Source organism: Corylus avellana, chromosome 7 (genome assembly GCF_965113065.1).
Source record: "Corylus avellana chromosome 7, dhCorAvel1.hap1.2, whole genome shotgun sequence".
NCBI lineage: Eukaryota > Viridiplantae > Streptophyta > Magnoliopsida > Fagales > Betulaceae > Corylus > Corylus avellana.
The window spans coordinates 24,230,079-24,251,663 of NC_142496.1; the positions used below are offsets into that span (position 1 = coordinate 24,230,079).

General features: G+C 32.9%; 1 pseudogene; it reads left to right on the forward strand.

Moving 5' to 3' along the window:
- The first annotated feature begins 8,872 nt into the window (after positions 1 to 8,872).
- LOC132184024 (putative laccase-9) lies at positions 8,873 to 20,851 on the forward strand (annotated as a pseudogene).
- The last annotated feature ends 734 nt before the right edge of the window (positions 20,852 to 21,585 follow it).

Sequence of the window (21,585 nt, forward strand, 5' to 3'; positions counted from 1 at the left end):
CGCGGACGATCGGAATAGTGAGATCGCCGAGAGACGTAAATGACGTTTATTGAAGGCCACAAGAAAGTGGCTCTGATACCATGGTAAATATATTGGAAAGCGAAAGAATGAGAGAGAGAGAGGAAGCATAAGGACTACGTTGTATTGAGTCTAATATATGATAAGAATACAGATGCTTTTATATATAGAGAGGCTATGAGTGATAAGCAATAAATCCTAGACTAAATACGGTAGAATAATATAAAATATTATAACAAACCTAATTGTGGACGTAGGCGATATAACACCGAACCATCCAAAAGTTCTTTATCTCTATTTTCTTTTTAATTTTTCATTTCATTATTGTTAGGCAATGAAGCAGCCACAATAACCAAATAACAGGCCTCCAAATTGATGTTATAATACAGGCCCATTAATGGAAGGCCCATATTGATTTACACTAACTCATGAACGTAAAATGGGGAAACGACTGTCAAAAGAAGGGAAACCGCGCTTACAATGAACGTGGCCTAGCTTGGAGCGCCAAGTTGAGTTAAGCCACGTGCCCAAGGTAACACGCCCGAGATAAAGGCGGCAACCCACTTTCTATGCGAACGTGACTGAGCCATCAACAAACACCATGAACCCACGATTCCCACTACCCAACATTGCACACAGTGGATCCTCAGGAACGTGGGGCCTAGAATTTAGGGACACTAATTGCTACTTGATGCCTATAAAAGATAAGTTCCAACTAGTTATTTGGTTAATCACACTCGATCTCTCTTTGCTCACTTTATCTCTATGTGGAAACCATCAACTGACTTAGGCATCGGATCTATCCCCCGTCGACACACCTTGGCAAGCTCTTATCCTACGTGTTTCTTTTGCAGATTACTTCCATCTCTCGAATTGTTGTCATCATGTCTCTAAAACTGTCATCAACAATTATGAAATTCTTTCACAAATGATGTATGGCATTTGAGATGTCATATTGCTGAGCCACATGTTTTCTTTATCGAACACGTGATTTCTCATTTTTTAGTACTATTTTGAACTTTTAGCAATTTTTATTTTTATTTTTCCTAATTGAAAAGGGCATGTGTGGGAGAACCAACTGTGTCTATTCTATTTGAACGTGATCATAGTAACATGTATCTGCTAGGAGCCACGGTAAGAACTACATAAACTTTTTTAAGTTAACTGAGCTATAACCTAATTCAGCCATTAAACCATCACCCTAGCTAAACAGTAGCTTTTAGCAATCTTGATTCAGCACAATACACTATAAAACCTTGATATATATTTTAAAGATAGAATAGAAAGTAACACACATTAATATCTAGGTCGAATGCAATATTTTGCCTAGCAAACTTGAAAGACTAGAAAATGATTTTGGTTTATCATGCCGGAATGTTAGATGGTCCAACCAACATTGTTCCGGGTCATATGTTTTGCAACTTTAAACACTGGTAGAAAATCATTGGTGGTGTATTGGTAAAAACCAGTAGCTATCTAGCTGCAACATCTTCTGTCACAGAACGGGGGGGGGGGGGGGGTGGGGAACCAGGAAAAAACATAAATAAACAAATCAGCATTGCTGAATTTGATGTGTTGGACGATTATAATACATAAAGGGCACTGTTTTCATAGCAACTTTTGAAACATGCTATTAAATTACCGCTCCTATATATATATATATATATATATATATATATATTACTCCTTTGGTTTCGAAATATTTTACGATGGATTATTATAAAATTTTGGATCAAGTGTTACATTATAAAATATGCATTTTAGAGTGTGTAGCATTTGCTGAAAAATAAGTCATCAATTTGGAATGAAAAGGAACTCAATTTGGAGAATGCTTTTTTTTTGTCCTCTATTTCTTTTTCCATGTTTCTACTTTTTAAGATCATGAGCACATATGTAGACCATATAAGTCTCTAACATGGATTTTACAGATTCAATGTTGATTTTGAAAAAAGGTGGAGAATGAGATTCGGATTTTCTCAAATTTTTTAAAATGTGAAATTTTCAAATATTCAAATTTGAACCATCCATTATATTTAGGAAAATGTTAAGGTCATAACACAAATCCAACTTATGGTCAACTTCTCTCATACGTGTCATCTAAAAAAAAAAATGGGAGAGAGGATTTTGGGATTCTAAAAATTTGGAAAAAAAAAACAATTTGTTTGGTTTAAAATTCAAGTTTTTTTTACACGTAGGAGAGAAGTTAGCCATGAGTTGAATTTGTGTTGTGTGCATATCAAACCTCATATATTTAACGGTCAAAGCAAATGCATACGTTTGTGTCACTGTGTGTTACCGATGTAAGTGGGTTTGACATGTTGAAAACAAATTAAAGTTATTTACCTTGGTAACACAAAACTTATACATTTATTTAGACCGTTAAATGTAATAGAATGCTCAAATTTGAAGAGATCTCAATCTAGAAGAATGAGGAGAAGATATGTACCACCTCTCTTCCCATTTTTTTTATTTATAAAAAAAGTCAACTTTAAAACATTAGGAAGCGCCCTCATTTTAAAAAGGGGGCGCTTGATTAGGAAGAGCCCCCATTTTTAAATGGGGGCGCTTGCCTAGGAAGCGCCCCCATTTAAAAAAGGAGGCGTTTGCCTTGGAAGCGTCCCCATTTAAAAAAGGGGGCGTTTTTCACAACTAAGCGCTCCCTTTTAAAAAAGGGAGCATTTTGTTCCAAACGTCCCCTTTTCGAGACGTTTTTTCATAAAAAAACGTCTCAAACTTAAATTCTAGTCGCCATAAAAATTGACGTGTCCCAAGTGCCCCTAATCAAGCGTTGCAAAATTAATAGGGACGTTTTTTTAGTAAAAAATGCCTCAAATAACCATGTCGCTAAACCTTGTTTTTTTTGTAGTGATTCTAACTTTTTTTACTTTTGATATCACATCAATAACTTTTTATTACTATTCAAATTAAAAAAAAAAAAAAAAAAAAAAAAAAATCAACTTTAAAACATTCTAACTTTTTTTACTTTTGATATCACATCAATAACTTTTTATTACTATTCAAAATTTTTTTTTTTTTTTTCATACAAAATATTAAAAATTTATTTTTATTTTATATCATATCAATCACTTTTTATTACCATTTAAAAAATATATATATCATTCCCATAAACTTTATCAAACACACTCAAAGCGGTGCACGTAGAGACAGTAAGAGACTGCATTCAAGACGCAGAGCCAGAAATTGAATTCACATTCGACGTATAATATCGTGTTGGGGTTGTTTGCCAAGGGCCTAAAAAAAAAATCCTCATACTATTCATCTCAAATTTAACTCCCAACATTCTTCTTTTTTTACATCATATCAATTATATTTTACTATTATTTAAATAAAAAAATCACTATAAAAACAAAAAATTTTCACTTTTCCTTATCAAACATTTCTACCTTTTTTCTTTTTTTTCTTTTTTTTTTCAGACCACTTTCTTTTTCCAAGCGATTTGCAAAACTGAGCCGTTTTGTTTTTAAAAACCCCTTGACAAAAATTTGGAGGTGGCCCAATACCAAACCTTGGGGGTGGGCAAATACAAAAATTTCCTGGTTTTCATATTAAAATGCTTTGTTTAGAAAAAGACTAAAAATTTTATGGGTTGCCATCCCCAATCTTACAACGTGGGTCCTCCCTGGGTGTATGTCAATGTCCACAACCTAGGAATCTTATAGAGATGCTACATTGTGGGTGGAATATATGAAAGATCTGAAACAAGGTATATTTTTAGGTGAAATAAAAACAATAGATTATATGACAGCTACCAGGTAACGAAAGTTCCTCGACTTCATTTCCACCAAAGTTGTGTACCAGCAAGTCCACCTAAATGTCAAACGTAACAGGAAAAAGCAGGGGACTGCTAAGCTGCTTCTCTAATCTCTATTTATAACAGTTAATCAATACTTACCGAGAATCTCCCAATTAACAGCGCCAACCGAAATGTCCATGTTATAAAAGCTGTCGTACTATTCCAGTACGGTCCAGGGACAAGAAAGATGCAGAGGAAATGGACGTGTCATTGAAGACGAAGAAGCTTTTGTTATGGCTGCTGGGGTTGTTGTTGCTTCACTGCAGTGTTAGGAAACTAATCATATTTTTCAAGACCCGTGAGATGCGAAAAATAAGAAGAATGCGGAATAACAAAGATAAGCAATCACACACGACACAAAGATTTAAGTGGTTCGGCTTAACAAGCCTACATCCACTAGCGGAGACAACCCGGAGAAAATCCACTATCAAAAGATGGAGTACAAAAATAGTAGAAAGAAAATCACTCAGATCCCAAAGCCCCAATACACCAAAATCTCACTATCACACAAGAAAGATTATTCCCAAAATAGAATACAAAAGACAGATGTACAAACACTTCTTTTGCTGGAACGGATGGCGGCTGATCTCTATTTTCTTCTCTCACTCTGCAGCACCATTTTTCTTCTAATCACTTGTTTTTGGCTCCTCCAAAAACCACTAAGAAGAAAACACCCTTGCTGCCCTTGTACATCCTTCTCTCAAATTCTCTCTTTTTTCTCATCCCTTTGGTGCTTCACGTTTTTTGCACACACAAATTCACCTTGTGCTTTGTTCCTTATATAGAAGCTTAACTCTCATTTTACATGTTGGTCTAGGACTTCTACTATAAGTCAAACAAGGAGTCCAATTACACATAGGAGAAAGACTCCAAAACAAACTTGGACAAATATCTCCTAAACCCAAAAGGAGTAGAGAACTAGTAGGGCCCATGTGTGATGGGTGGCAAGTCACACCTAACATGCAGGGCCCAAGGCAAAGTGCACTACTACGACTTTGTCGTAAGAAGAGCTGACTCATTATATCTTATTCATTGTCTTTTTTGTGATTAGCGTTGATACAGTACACAATTAGCCTGAGATGAGGGAGTTTGAAGTCATAATTATTGTGCTATAATACTCTGCTTTTCCCGCTTGCAGGTCAAGGAAAGCAATTTCACAAAGCTATGCGCTACATAGAGCACTTTGACGGTAAATGCCAGTTTTCAACCCATGCATGATCAGTTCATTAATTTGTTAATTTTGACATTAGTTTGGAAATTAATCTCGAATTAAGATATTGAAAGCAAAAATTCTTATTTTGGAGGGATACCTTTGAAATGACTCCAAAGTATAGGGTAGATAGCAAAATTAAAATAGATGAATCTATTATATATAATCTTATGAAATAACACCTCTGATCATAATCTTTTGTGGCAGGAATATAAGTGGATATTTCGAGGAAAATTTTCCAAATAAACCCAAAAGTCTCTTTAATTTTACTTCAAAGGCTTTGTTGACCGACAATGTTATTCTGTCGGACCAAGGGACAAGGGTGAAGATGCTAGATTATAACGAAACAGTGGAAATAACGTTTCAGGGGACTAATGTCATGAATTCAGGAGAAAATCATCTGATTTATTTGCATGGCTTTAGATGTTATGTGGTTGGAATAGGACTTGGAAACTTTGACAATGTGAGTAACCCGTTAACACATAATCTAGTTAATCCACCCGAGTTTAACACTGTATCAGTTCCTAAGGATGGTTGGCTCACAATCAGATTTAGAGCCGACAATCGAGGTACGGTCATTAAGTAGTTTTTGTTATAATATTAATTAAATAATTAAATAATTATTTTATTACATAATACATAATTGTTCGAGGGGTTTAGTATATGCATTGTCATTTTGACCGGCACTTGAGTTGGGGTATGGACATAGTTTTCATAGTAAGAACGGCCCCACGAAATAGAGGAAGCTCCGCCCTCCTCCGGCTTACATGCCGCCTTGTGGAGCAGATGCACTGTCCGGTCTTCAACAAAGATTGCTCCCGAAAGAAGAGTAAAGAAAGAAATTTTGACAATAATAACCGTGGAGGATCTTAGTTATGCTTGATACTTAGTTTGTGGTTCTTCGAAAGATTTTTGGTTTTGAGACCAATATTATAGAAGGAAAAAGGCACTGTTTCCTTTGTCTATTTTGATCTATGATCCATAGAAACCAGCATCAATTATTTTAAAAAAGTTGAAGCTGTTCATAAATTCTATATCTATTGTTAAAGAAAAGGAATACTGTCGGTGAAAGAGTTTTTTTAGGACTCTTGGGTCGCTCGAGGCCCATATATCCGAGAGAGGTTCGAAGAGTCCTTTGGAGGCCCAAGGAGAGCTCACTAGTGCAGGAGTCCAAAGGGGACGTGGGATCTCTCTTTTCGGTAACAAGAATCTTGGCCCTTCTCTCCTCTCACATCATCCTTTCTGTCCATTGCTCCAATGGGCTTCCTCCCAGAGGAGGAAGTACTCTTTCTATCTCTCTCTACATCTCCTTCACTCTCTCAATTATCAAGCACACTAACTTGGGCGTTGGAGTGCCTTCGGTTGAAGGACCAAAGGACTGCTGACGCCTCATGCTTCATCTTGCAGGTGGAAGAGCCGCTCTCAGAAGAGGAAGAGGAGGAATCACAAATCTATGTGACACGAATTTTGGATCTAACAGTTTTTCATTCAGGTATGGCCTCAAAACCCACTATATAAAATCCTTATGTCATGGATAAAGATGTATTTGAGTCAAGCCGAGGTTTAGGCTTAAGGTTTGTTTGGGATTGTATTATGAGGCTTAAAAGATTTTTAACACTAAAAAAATCCATTTAAAGAAAAAAGTAAAAATTACAAAAAAAAACACTTTTGGTCACCGAAGTATTTAAATACTTACAATGTAACAACTCACTTAAAAAGGTGAAAATTATTTTAAAATAATCATTGGCGTATAAACACCGCGCGCAAGGCTTTCAAATATTTTATAAAGTGTTTAAAAACTTCTTTAGAATGTATATACTTATGCATACATGTACAAGTGTTCCACAAAAAGTGTTAAAACAGTCTTAAAATTTTAGAGTTCAACGACCATCTAACGGTCGATCCCACCATTGATCAATTAATTCATGTGACACAACGATGAATTAATTACTCAAAAGAGACCGACTTTTAAGACCACCCATAAAAGAATAGTAATGTTACACTATTTTTTTTCTTTTTTAATCCTTTAATTATAAATAATGATTTTAAATGATACAAAAAAAAAAGAAGGTAAAAATGAGCCGATAAAATAAAATGTATAGAGAAATGTTAGAATTTAATAAAAATTTCATATTAATAAAATAAAATGTATAGAGAAGTACTAAAATTTAATAAAAATTTTATATTTTATCCATAAAAATTTATGTGATAAGTTGTCACATCATTTAAAAAAAAAAAAAAAAACAAAAATAAATAACAATAATAATATGACCTCTTACTAACTTTATAAACAAAATATAAAATTTTTATTAAATTTTAGTATTCTATCGAAAAAAATAATAAAAAATTAAAACCCGACAAAGAATAGACTGAACACTGAAGCACTCAAGTTGTGTATGAAATTCAAAGTTGGGGTTTGACGATGTTTGTTGGGTCCCGGGTAGTGTACCCACGTGAGTAAATGGAGTTGAGAACTTTAGGTTGAAACCGTCGGACAGAAATAAAACGATGTTGTCGTGGTTATTTTCTGTGCATTGGTCTCGGCTTTTATCACACTCTTCACAAATATCTATAAGCTTTTCCTGGAAATTAACAAAAACAATTAATGTGTTCCATTAATGAGTTTTTTTTTTTTAATCTCAATCGTCTAATTATATGAAACAATTATCAACTTGTCATGTGTCCCACTAAAAAATAATAATAAAATATTATTTAAATTTAAAAAATAAATATAAATTAAAATAATAAACAAATAAAAAAAATTATTAAAAAAGATAGGGTGGTTGAACACCCATCTCAGCCCCTAAGGGCCAGTTGGGGATGACCAAATCCTCAGGACCAAGGTAGTGTTTGTTCAACAACACTCTACTCACACACACTATTCACTTTATTTTATTGAGATTTGATAGTATATGAGGTTTTTTTATTTTTCATATAATATATTATATATTTTTATTGTGAATATTATTTGGTGGGTGTACATGTGTGCTTTTGGCATTGGCATTTGGAGCGGCATTTTTAACATGTGTGGTTACAAAATGTTGATCGTTAGGTTCCCCAGTCAGTGCTTTTGGTTCAGGCGAGGACATAAAAGTTCAAGATTAGGTCATGTTTTCTCACGGGAGGGGGATTGAGGATTTTGTGGGAGTTCAAATGAGAAATATTAGTGGTCAATAAATTTTTTATATTTGGTCTATATTTTTTTATAACAACTATTAAATTTATAGACTTATGTAGATTTTACATAAATTAATAGTGAACTCCACAAATTTAATGGTTGATTGTAAGAAAATATGAGCTAAATATGAAGAACTTATTAACCCATAGCATTTCTCGAGTCAAGTTGTACACACACATATATATATATATATATATAAATTTTTTTTTTCTCCTTCCTAATACCTACACGTAACAAGAAGTCAACCCATCCCCAATAATGAAACAATACTTGAGGAAAAAAGCCCTCATTTTAAATTGTTTTCATGTGTTGGATTAGGGTTTAGGAGGGTATAAGCGTCATTTTTTTGGTCTGAAGTGAGGGCAAAAGTGGAAGAAGAAAAATTTAAAATAGCACATGACTTGCATATGACCGTTGACCGTCAATTTTAACTCCTTTAACTAATGGAATGGGGCTTTTTGTCATAGTAGTTTGATGGGGTCAAGTGTTATAGTTGATAAGTCATGAGAAAAAAGTGTCAAAGCGTTGTAGTTCATAGGGGCAAAAAGTAACTATCCCTAATATATAAGTAAGACAAGGAAATGGTATTTTCCGAGTAGCAAACGGACTGATTCTCCATAGGAAAACCATAAAAAAATTAGGTTGAAAGAAGATGGGTGTTTTCCCAAAACTCCTCTTGCTTGCTTGTCAGAGTTGCTGGTTCTTTTGCATGGCCAGAGGTGCTGTGCATTATTACGACTTTGTGGTAAGTCTCAAACCCACCTAGCGTTGTTGCCTGGATATCAAATATAATTATAATATGATAAAGATTTTTTCCGACCAGAAATTTTATTTTGTGATAATGATTTGGAGAAAATATATTTTATCCCCTGAACTATCCGCTCATTTACACTTTTAATCCTAGTATTTAAAAAATGACAATTTACTCCCCAAAAGTATTTGACATTAACACTTGATTTCATGAAGTATACTTTACCCCCCAAAGTAAATGAGAGTTACTAGAACTTCTGTAGGTCCTTGATCAACAGCTTCGATCGATAAGTGTTTGTGGTCTGATTGAGCTATAACTTTGCAAGGACGTTCATGACACATGAATCCACATTTTGATCGGTAAAGACTGAATTATGAGCAACTCTATATCAGTATTTGAGCCCATAGACAATAGCCTCTGCATTTTGGAACCGAATTAAGCCAACAAAAACTAACACATGTGATTTCTCATTTTCAAATACAGTTTTTAACTTTTAGCAATCTTGATTCAGCATACAATATTACACTATAAAAACATTGATATATCTATTTTTAAAGATATAATAGAAAGGTTATCAGATTTTGGTTTATCATGCATACCGGAATGTTAGATGGTCCAACCAACATATGTGTTGCAACTGTAAACACGGGGAGAAAATTAAGTTGGGGGAGCAGCTTAACTCATCGTTGATGTATTGGTAAAAATCAGTAGCTAGCTAGCTGCTGATTTTTATGTCATAAATAAACAAATCAGCATTGCTGAATTTGATGTGTTGGAAGACTATAATACATAAAGGGCACTGTTTTCATAGCAACTTTTGAAACATGCTATTAAATCACCGCTCCTTATATTACTCCTTTGGTTTCGAAATATTTTATGATGGATTATTATAAAATTTTGGATCAAGTGTACGTTACATTATAAAATATGCATTTGAGAGTGTGCAGCATTTGTTGAAAAATAATTTATCAATTTGGAATGAAAAGGAACTCACACTAAAGAGGAAAAGGAACTGTGGTCACACATGTTGGCTTCATTTTTTTCATTTCTAAAACAGGAATGATATGGTCAAGAGTAAGTTGCCGGGTCTTAGGCCCATTTGAGATTGTGTGTTAGAAAATTTTAAAAAGTATTTTTAGTATTTAAAAAGTTGTGTTAAACAAATTAAAGCTGACATGTTTAAAGCATATTTGAGATTGCATTTGAGAAATAGAGTTTTCAAGTATAAAAAAAATGCGTTTTGGCAAAAGTTTCATTTTTAAACTTTTGCCAAAAGTACAATATTTTGACCATTTTTAGGCTTTTGGAACCTTTAAAAACGCTTTCAAATTTTTTTCTACTAAACGGGTACTTTTTTTTATATATATATAAAAAAAAAAAAAAAACAGACTTTTTGAGTGTTAAACGCACTTTTAGGCTCATCGAACGTACACCCAAACACGTCCTTAGTAAAAAATTCCAACAGTCCTTTGATTTTTATTTTATTTACTTTGAAAATGACTAAAACGAATTTTAGGTAAAAGATTAAAAATAGATTTTTTTCCAAAAAATCAAAATTTTAACTTAAAAATTTTATTTCTCAAATACAGTCTCCAACACGCTCTTAAAGCCTGTTTCGGATTGCGTTTGAGAAATAGAACTTTTAAGTTAAAAAATGTTTTTTAGCAAAAGCTTCATTTTTAAGTTTTTGCCAAAAGTGCGTCTTAGCCATTTTTAGGCATTTTAGACCCTTAAAAGCGCATTTAATTTTTTTTACCAAATGAGTATTTTTTTCATCAAACAAACTTTTTGAGTATTAAACGCATTTTTAAGCACCCCAAACGCAATCCCAATCTGGTCTTTAATATAAAAATTTCCTCATAAAACTGCTCTCATTATAAAAAGATTAAAAAATTTATGGGTGCCATCCCATCCCGGTCCGCCCCTGCGGCCTATATTCGGAAATCTTTAAGAAAATATTATAAGATATTCCATTATGGGGAGTATATGAAAGATCTGGAACAGGGCATATTTTTGGATGAAATAAAAACAATATATATATTATATGACAGCTACCAGGTAACCAAAGTTCCTCGTCTTCATTTTCCACCAAAGTTGTGCACCAGCAAGTCCACCTAAATGTCAAACGTAACCGGAAAAAGCAGGGGACTGCTGAGCTGCTTCTATAATCTCTATTTGTAACAGTTAATCAATACTTACCCAGAATCTCCCAACTAACAGCACCAGCCGAAATGTCCATGTTATAAAGCTGTCGTACTATTCCATTCCAGTCCAGTCCAGTCCAGGGACAAGAAAGATTCAGAGGAAATGGACGTATCATTGAAGACGAAGAAGCTTTTGTTATGGCTGGTGGGGTTGTTGTTGCTTCACTGCAGGGCCCAAGGCACAGTACACTACTACGACTTTGTCGTAAGAACATGCAGCTGACTCATTACATCGTATTCATTGTCAAATTCATAGTTTGTGGGCTCATTTCAAATTGGTTGTGAAAAATAATATATCCCAACTTTATATATATATACTTTATTTAGAGCTATATAAAAGACATTTTCTTTGATAGTGTCAAATTATGATTTTCCCTTCCATATTTTACTGAACCATTCAATTAGTATAAATGAATTTATTTCGTTTTCTTTCGTCTTTTGGCACCGCCTTCTAGATAGTATTTAGGTTTGCGTCGTTTTGGTGTTAAAATGACGATTTGGCCCTTACTTAGTTTGCCCATAGAACTGATGTTGTGAGGAATAAAGGAATTTAAGTCATTTGTTTTCCTCTTTTAGTAGGGTTCCAGAGTTTTCGTTTGACTTTTCTACTTATTTTTATCTATCTCTCCATTTTTCCGCTTTAAACACACTTCTTTTTTCCACTCTCTCTTTCCATTTTTGAGAGGATGAGTAACCCACCCATTATTGAGAGGGGAACTTTTATCTCAGTCAATGGTAAGATTACTTTCTTCTGTCAATGTATTATTTTCATATTAATTTGATGTTACTTTTGTAGTATCGGTATAGATGACTCCAATTATTGTTAATAACAAAATTCATAAATTATATATTTTTGAGAATCTCATATTCAGTTTCATATGCTTCTTCATGGGAGTCCCATGTTGTCATATATTTATTCCGACACATCAATATTGATCTCTATTAAGGTTGTTTTTTTAACAACCATCTATTTACTTAAGCTTACATGGTAATCTTATTACCTGTTATCCTATTTGAGTTAGATACCAACCTATCTTTTTATTGTTTTTTTTTTTTTTTTTTGTGGGGTTTTTTATTTTTGGTGGTTTTTTTTTTTTTACTCATATATTGTCACATTTTTTGTGTCTTTGTTTTAATGTATTCATTGTTCTTAGAATAAAATTTAGAATTTTTTTTTTTTTTTTTTACTGTGGAGAATGGCTTTCATACCCGGTGTAACTTGATTGGCATTACATAGATGCACTCCTAATTTTAATATTATTTACATGCTTTTGAACCTATAGTTTTGTTGAGTTTTCATGTGTTGCAGTTCATGCCCTTATTGTTGGATTGTGATGCTTGTGCGTGTGTTCAAAAGTTAAATTACTATCCTTGGTCTTTTCGATCATTAAACTCCTCTCTTTACATTAAGAGCATAATTGAGTTTTTGAGGTACATAGATGCTATATTAGTGTATGCTTTCATACAATATTTCTTCAACTTCTTCATATACCTTGGTTCATGTCTCTCTTTCTCTCTCCATCCTGAAATTTTAGCTATAGGCAATTGTTTTTGCCTTTGTTAAAATATACCCTAGTTGTCTCTGATGGATTCTATTTGATTTTGTTAATTGGTGTAGTGCCATGTTCACTTATTGGTTTCGGCAATTTGTTTTCTCTTTTGTTCCAGTTTAATGATTATTTCTATTTGCATCATTAGTGAGAAAAAAAAAATGCATGTTTACAACCTTTCCGAATCAAGTTTGCAATGTAGAATGTTATTTTATCAATCTTGACTCATTCAATCTCTCACATAGAATACAAGAGGTAGTGCTTCACTGGGTTTCTGTGTGTGTTTTGTAATAAAAAATGGAGAATGAGATTCACACCAAGTACCAAAAATAATTTCAGGTGTGCATACATGTACACCTTTCTTTGTGTTTATGTGCGATAAGAAAATATTTAGAAGGTGAGATTCTCCTCAACTATAAAATATAGTTTGAGGTAGTAACTTGATGATCTCCATGGCGGTAGGATCCATCTTGTTGGAATTTTGAGTTGGTTAATCTATGTTTAGTATGAAGAGGTCTTAATTTGTGTGCCGTGATGTTGATATCTATATAGCCAAACCTTCTGCTAGCCCACTTTGAGGACATTAATTTTTTTTTTTCTTTAGATATCAATCATTTCCTCTTCTTAACAATAAAGTATACATGATACTTAGCTTTGAAAAAATATGACCTTATAATATGACCAATTCGACCTTATAATATTTTCATTACCAAAATATTTGTATAGTGAAACTTGCAGTATCAAACATTGCATTACAGATTATATCATTATTCCATACCGTGAACCAAACACATGTTTAGAGTTGCTATCTTTCTTTGTTGTCATTCTTGAGTGTTTCATTTTAGTTAAGTAAATACTGTGTCATAATAGAAAGCTCGTGCTAATTGTAGTTTCTAATAGTTTGGTTGTATCGAGTTAGTTGCATGCTTTGATGGTGCATATATACTCTTGGTAGTGTTTATGGACAGGTTATTAGGACTGTTGAAAAGAAAATATATAAAAAAAATAGATGTGTTATTATGATGATAATTCATACATGCATGCTTTTAAAGTTTTGCTATTCATGGCAACATAGTTTACCCTAAACTTAATACATTTTCAAGGTCCATGATGTATTATAAAGAAGAAACATTTGATGGAATTACTATTTTATGTACCTATCACTATAAAAAACCGGATGGTTACTGACGTGGCAAACAGTAACCAAATTTTGTCACGTCAGTAATTATTGCCGTGCCAAAAGTGGCACGTCAACAAATTTTTTTTTTGACGTGTTGAATATGCCACGTCAATATTTATTGACATGTTACATTCAACACGTTAGGAAATTTAAATTCAATTTAATTTTTTAAAATTTTATTTAAATAACTTAATATTTAAATATTTGTTGACGTGCTAAAATTAGACACGTCAATAAAATTTTTTTTATTTTATTTTATTATTTTATATTTTTTATATCAGGTTTATTTATATTATATATATTTCATCTAATTTTTGTTTTTTATTAGGAAGGATTTTAAATGAAAATGAGACTCAAAATCTTTCCAGATCTTTATTAAATCTCCATGTTGCTGCTCTTAGCCTTTCAATCCAGATTTCTTTGATTTATTATTCTCCATGCAGTAATATAGAGATTTGTAGTTAAAACGAAGAAAAATAAAATAAAATTTACTAGCACGTCAAAAAAAAAAAAAAGGGGACTTTCAAATTTAATTTTCCCTCTTTTTTCCCTCTTTTATTATTTATTGTTTTTATTATTTATTCTTTCCGCCAGATCTTCTTTCCCTCTCTCAATCTCCCTCTTCTCTCTGCACTCCCTGCGATGGCCAGCTCCCTCTTCTCTCTCAATCTCTCTGCACGATAGCAGGGCTAGAAGAAAAGCAGAAGCTAGAAGAAGAAAAAGAAAAGGAGAAGAGAAGAAGAAGAGAAGCAAAAAAAAAAAAAAAAAAAAAAAGGAGAAGAGAAGATATGAAGATTTTTTTGGGTTTTTGAAGATTTGTTGGGTTTGACTTTTGGGTTTCTGATTTTTTAGGTTGATTTTTTTATTTGGGCTTTTGATTTTTTGAAGATTTTTTGGGTTTGAGTTTTTGAAAATGGAGGAAAGGAGAGAGAGAGAGAGAGAGAGAGAGTGAGAAAATGGAGAAAAAAAGAGAGGTCAAGAGCTGGGGGGAGTAACGAAAATGGAGAAAATAAGAGATCAGGGAGAGAACTGTACGGTGGTGAAAAGAATTATATATATATTTATATATTGAAAAATAATTTAAACTAATAAATTTTTTAATTAAAAAAAATCCAGAAAAAATTTTAAAAAAGAAAAATTATTTTTTTTAATAATTTTTAAATTTTTGATATGTCAGAAAGTGACACGTCAGAAAATTCTGATGTGTTACATCTCACAGGTCATAAATTTTTCGTTTCTGACATTCAAAATTTTAACACCTGACACACGTCAAAAACGCCACGTCTGAAAAATTTTCTGACGTGTCAGACCACCTAACACGTCAAAAAATGTATGTCAGCAAAAAATTCTTTTTTTTTTTGTAGTATATAGGTTGGTTGAAATAAACACTATGAACATGCATGTGTGCTACATATTTTTCAATACCCTTTGATTTGAAGTAACAACTTATGTGTAATATTTAAATTAAACCTCTTTTGTTTTCTTTAGGCACATCATATTTACTCAATTTTATAGTCTTACTCTTCAAAAAATTTTATGTACACTTGTTCAATAATCTAGATATTAAATTTATTTAATTATAGGATAATATATGTATAATATTAAAATTATAATAGTAACAATTATAGTGATACATAATATAGGGAATGAAGCACGTGCATTCTCAACTAGTATATATATAAAGCGTAAAAGTAATTTTATTTTGTTCTAATTGGTTTCCCTTATTACTCTTTGGTGTTGCAGCTAAAGGAGAAGAATTTTACGAAGCTGTGTGAAACGAAACCCTTATTGGTCGTAAATGAAAGTTTTCCAGGGCCGACAATCCGAGTTCATAAAGGGGATACGTTTTTTGTTAATGTTCACAATCAAGGATATTATGGTGTTACAATTCACTGGTACTCTCTCTCTCTCTCTCCCTCTCTCCTAAGTCCTAATATCCATCTATGGTCACTAATAATACGAGGATGACAATAGTGATACTAATTAATAAATAAATTAATGCAATATGATGCTCACAGGCACGGAGTCAAACAACCGAGAAATCCATGGTCAGATGGTCCAGAGTACATTACACAATGTCCAATAATTCCGGGTTCAAACTTCACATACGAGGTTAATTTGAGTAACGAGGAAGGAACCCTCTGGTGGCATGCCCACAGTGACTGGACCCGAGCCACCGTTCATGGTGCCATTGTTATTTATCCGAAAGAAGGAACGTCTTCTCCGTATCCAGAGCCTAATGGAGAAGAAGTTTTGATCCTCGGTACATAATCTTTTGTGAATCATATATATATATATATATCTTGCCAGCAAGCATTAATTTGGAATATTTCTTCCCTGTTTAACTACTAATTGTTGTAAATGCAGGATCTTGGTATATTGATGACCTTACCGCGTTGGACTTATTAGCAAGACCTCGAAACCGGAGCAGACACCCCGCAGTCGGATTCTTACGTCATCAATGGCGAACCGGGAGACTTATTAGCATGCTCTCAAGGTAAATAAAATTATAAATCACCCAATTTGATTTATTTTGAGTAAAGTTTACGTACCCCTCAAACTACGATCCAATTGACAATGTACTCTCCCTAACTTTTAATTGTGACAATGTCCCTCTTAAATTACCAAAACAATGTTAATGTCCCCTTCCTAACTTTCAATTGTGATAATGTCCCTCTTAAATTACCAAAACAATGTTAATATCTCCTTAAAAGCTAACAAAAAGATAAAAATGCCCTTATATATATATATATATATATATATATATATATATATATATATATATATTTCTCAATATGACAAAAATACCCCTATAAATTCGAAAAGAAAAAAAAGTAATTTTTTTTTTTTTTAAAAAAAAAAGAAAAGTTTGACTAAAAATTTTTTTTTTAATTTTTTTCAAAATGGTTTTTTATTTTTTTAAATGATTTTTTTTAAACGGAATTTTTATTTAAAAAATCGAAAATTTTAAATTTTTTTTCTTATAAAAAGGAATTTTTATAATATTTTTAAATTTGTGCACCCCTTGAATTATTATGATTATTATTATTATTATTTCAATTTTAGGTTTTTTCTAAAAGTTTTAGTATTTTTGATTTTTATTTTACTATGGGTAATCTCGTTATTGAAGAGATATTGACAATATTTTAGTAGTTTGAAATGAATATTATCACAATTGAAAGTTTAAAGAAATCATTGTCAATTAAGTTGTAATTTGATGGAGTAAATGAACTTTTCCCATTTATTTTCATTCTGATCATGTTGTTTTATGTGGCCTAAAATGATTGGTTTTTTGTTAATTGTTACAGGATCAACGCACCGTTTTGTGGTTGATCATGGGAAAACGTATCTTCTCCGGATAATCAATGCCGCCATGAATGCAGACCTCTTCTTAGCAATTGCTAACCACACCCTCACAGTGGTGGGGACAGATGGGAATTACGTAAAACCCATAATCACGGATTACTTAGAGATAAGCCCAGGGCAAACCATGAACGTCCTGGTAACAGCAAATCAATCTTTGGGGCACTACTACCTTGCCGTCAGACAATACTACAGTGACAAGATGCTATTTACAGAGTACGATAAAGCAAATGCTACGGCAATTTTGATGTACAGTGGCAACTATACAGCACCCGATAATCCGGTCTTTCCTTCCAGCCTTCCAGTCTACGTGGACATTCAAGCTGCAGACTTATTTTTGAGTCGGTTTAGGAGCTTGGCAAGCGAAGAACACCCAGCAAAAGTCCCACTAAATCCAACTACCAGAATGTTCATCACCGTTTCTATGAACGAGATTCCGTGTGCAAATGCATCTTGTGATGGGTTAGATGGAAATAAGCTGGCTGCAAGCTTAAACAACATAAGTTTTGTCAACCGCACTACTGATGTATTGCAAGCCTATTACAAGTAAGTAATATTATTCTTTCTTGATCCGGATTTTTTTGATTTTATGCTTTCTATTCATATGTTAAAATAATGATTAAGATATTAAATTTATCTCTTCTAGTTAGTTTAAACTTTGGTATAACTGATAATTTAACATGGTATCAGAGCCAAAGGTTTTGAGATCAAATCCGTCAATTCACCTCATTTAAACTAAATATTCCACGTGTTGGGCTCAACTTATTAAAAGAGAGTTTGAGCTCACACATGAGAAAAAGTGTTAAAGTAATAATTAAGTGATTAAATTTATTCATTCCTATTAGCTTAAGTTTTTAGGATAACTGATAATTTAATAAAATGTGTTTGTGTACTAATTAGAATTTGCTACATAATATGAACAGGAACATGACTGGAGTTTACACCACAAATTTCCCAAACTGGCCGCCAACTTTAGGGGTGCAAAGGCGGTTACGGTTAGCGGTTAGTGGCAATAACTGCTAACCGTAACCGCCCTAGCGGTTAGTAAATTTCACTAACCGCAACCGCTAACCGCCTAACGGTTAGCGGTTAGCGGTTAGCGAAATAGATAACCGCCCGCTAACCGCTTTTTTAAAATTTGGCTTTTTTTTTTTGACTTTCTTTAGGGCTTTTTGAGCTTTTTTTTACCCTCATTTTTTTTTTCTTGTATTTTTAATATCTTATTGGGCCCAATATAATCCAAAACCCATTCCGATCATACCCCAATAATCAACAAATACACAATAAATGACCCAAAATCATTGGAAATAATTGTAAAATAGTAGGAAATCAAAAATCAAAGTAGCTCAGGAAAAACTCCAAAAAAATGAACCCAAAATCACTAACCTTGGCTGTCTAATTTGAGAAAAAAACTACCCAATATTTTCGTTGAGCCGATCATGAGCAGCGGGTGAGTTTGAGAGAGTTGAGACTTGAGAGAGGCTGCTCAGCAACTTTGAGTGATTTTGAGATTTCGTGAGATTTAAGGTTGGAAGAAAGAGATGAATACATACAGGTGCAAAACGACGTAGTTTTGCCTTCTATATATTTTTTTTAAAAAAAAAAAAAAGGTTGAAGGATAAAACTATTAACTATCAATGATTCAATTTTAAAAAAATTGTTACTAATGGTTCAAAAAATTCAAAATTGTTCAAAAAATGGTTAATTTTTTTTTTTTTTAAAAAAAATGGTTAAATTTCTTTTTCTAAAAAATGTTCAAAAAATACATTAATACTTCAATTGTAATTATAAGTGACACATTGTTGAATCTAATGTCAATTACTTAATTTGATATTATATAATCATATAGTCTCATTAAATTATATCATATGATTCACATGATTAATTATTTAAATTCTTATCATATTTACTTATAATCTTTTTTCTTTGAATTGAACTTAAAATCTAATGGTAAATGGTAATGTTCAAACTCCTAAATTCTAAATTCCTAAAGTATCTAATAATGCTTTAATTAAATTGTAGACTTGTAGTTATAAATAATATATTGTTTAATTCAATTGAATCAATTGTGATTATCATTGTACATGAATCATATGATTAACTTGTAAACTTATGACTTATGAGTTATGTTATATTATATATGTATTATTTATTATTATATAATCATATGATTTAATGATCAAGTCATCATGTGATATAATCATATCAATTACAGTGATAATATATAAATTACTAAAATTGTAATGATAATACATTAATACTTAAATTGTGTTTATAAGTAACACATTGGTCATTGTTTAATCCAATGTCAATTACTTAATTTGATATTATACGAATCATATCATCATTGTACATTAATAATATGATTCACTTGAAGTCTTGAATAAAGTATTTTAATTGTCATCGAATCATATGATTAAGTATTGATATTATACATTTATATTATTCATATGCATATGTAGACTTATATAGACTTATAACATATATAGACTTATAAGTTTATAACATACATTGAAAATAAGTCTCTAGATATTTAATTGTTGTATTAGTATGAATTGGTATACTTATGAGTTATGTCATATTATATATGTACAATTTGTTATTATATAATCAAATGATTTAATGATCAATCTCATGTGATATAATCATATAAATGATAATATAATATATTAATACTCAAATTGTGATTTAATTATTTTAAAAAAAAATTGTGATTTAATGATCAAGTGATTATGTTATATGTATAAATATTTTTATAATTATAATTATAAAAATATATTATATAAAAAGGCGGTTAGCGGTTAGCGGTTACGGTTAGTAAACCCAATAACCGCTAACCGCTAACCGCTAACCGCTAGGCGGTTATAGCGGTTAGGCGGTTAGCGGTTAATACGGTTAAGCGGTTAGAGCGGTTAGCGGTTAGAGCGGTTAACGGTTAGCGGGCGGTTTTTAACCGCCCGCCTTTGCACCCCTAGCCAACTTTTTATGACTTCACTGCGATTGATTTCCCACCTTTCAATAGAACAATAGCCGTGCAGGGGACCAGAGTTAAGGTTTTAGAATATAATGAAGAGGTGGAAATAACATTCCAAGGGACTGAAGTATTGAATGCTTCAGAGAATCATCCAATGCACATGCACGGGTATAGCTTTTTCGTGCTTGGTTCAGGCTCTGGCAATTTCGATGAAGAGACTGATTCCAAAACCTATAACTTGATCGATCCAGTCGAAGTGAATACTGTCAGTGTCCCCAAGGATGGATGGGCTACCATCAGATTCAAAGCAAGTAATCCTGGTAATTAATTAGCTCCTCTTGATCTTAATTGGGTTCTGTTTTTAACCAATTAATTTATATTAACATTGGATGATTAATCATACCAGGCGTATGGTTTTGGCACTGCCACTTTGATCGACATCTAAGCTGGGGCATGAACACTGTAATGATAGTGAAAGATGGTGGCACACCTGAGACTAGCATGCGCCCGCCCCCTCCTAATATGCCCTCCTGCAAAGCGAATGCACCCTTCATCACTTGGATTGAAGAATTCGGTGATTCTAACGCACAAGTTCATAAAAAATCATGAAGTTATTCTCATGCTGTTGAAGATCCCATGCGATAACTCATTATCATTAAGGTCAGAGAGGATTGGCTGTTGAAGTTATCTACATACAATTATCTATTTTTATGTTTTATTCCAATAAATATGGGCCTACTGCATTTAATTAACTACTGATTTGCCACTTTTGTTATGTTTGTTTGTTTTCTCATTTTTATATATAGAGAGAGCCCCTTGGGTCAGTAAAAGGGCTGTTTTACAGCCTTCAATCTCCATTTGACACATCACTATTTCAAGAAAATTGTAAAAAACTAAAGTGAAAAACAAAAAGACCAAAAACCCCTCACCCTTGCCGACAGACCTAGGGCTGACCCACACCGTGGGTCTAGCGTGACCCGCCTCAAAACCCGCCTGAAACCATCGTGACTCGGATCACAACCCGATTCTAATGCTTAAAAACTCGTTTCTAATGTCTTAAAACTCGTTTTTTGATTCAAAACTAAAACTTAGAGGTAGAAAGTGAATCATTTAGGGATTTTATCACCCTAAAGGCCCACAAAATTGACTCTGGCACCGGAGAAAGTGACTCACGACTAGACCCACGGGTCTGGCCGTGACCCGCCCCACGGGCCTGGAGTGACCCGCCCTTTTGAGCTCAAAATATAGTGTGTGTGGATGTATGATATTTTGTGGATTTATTTTGTATTTTCTTAGGTGTCAGTTTGTGAGTGGGGGCTGTAAAATGTGCCTTTTGCATATGG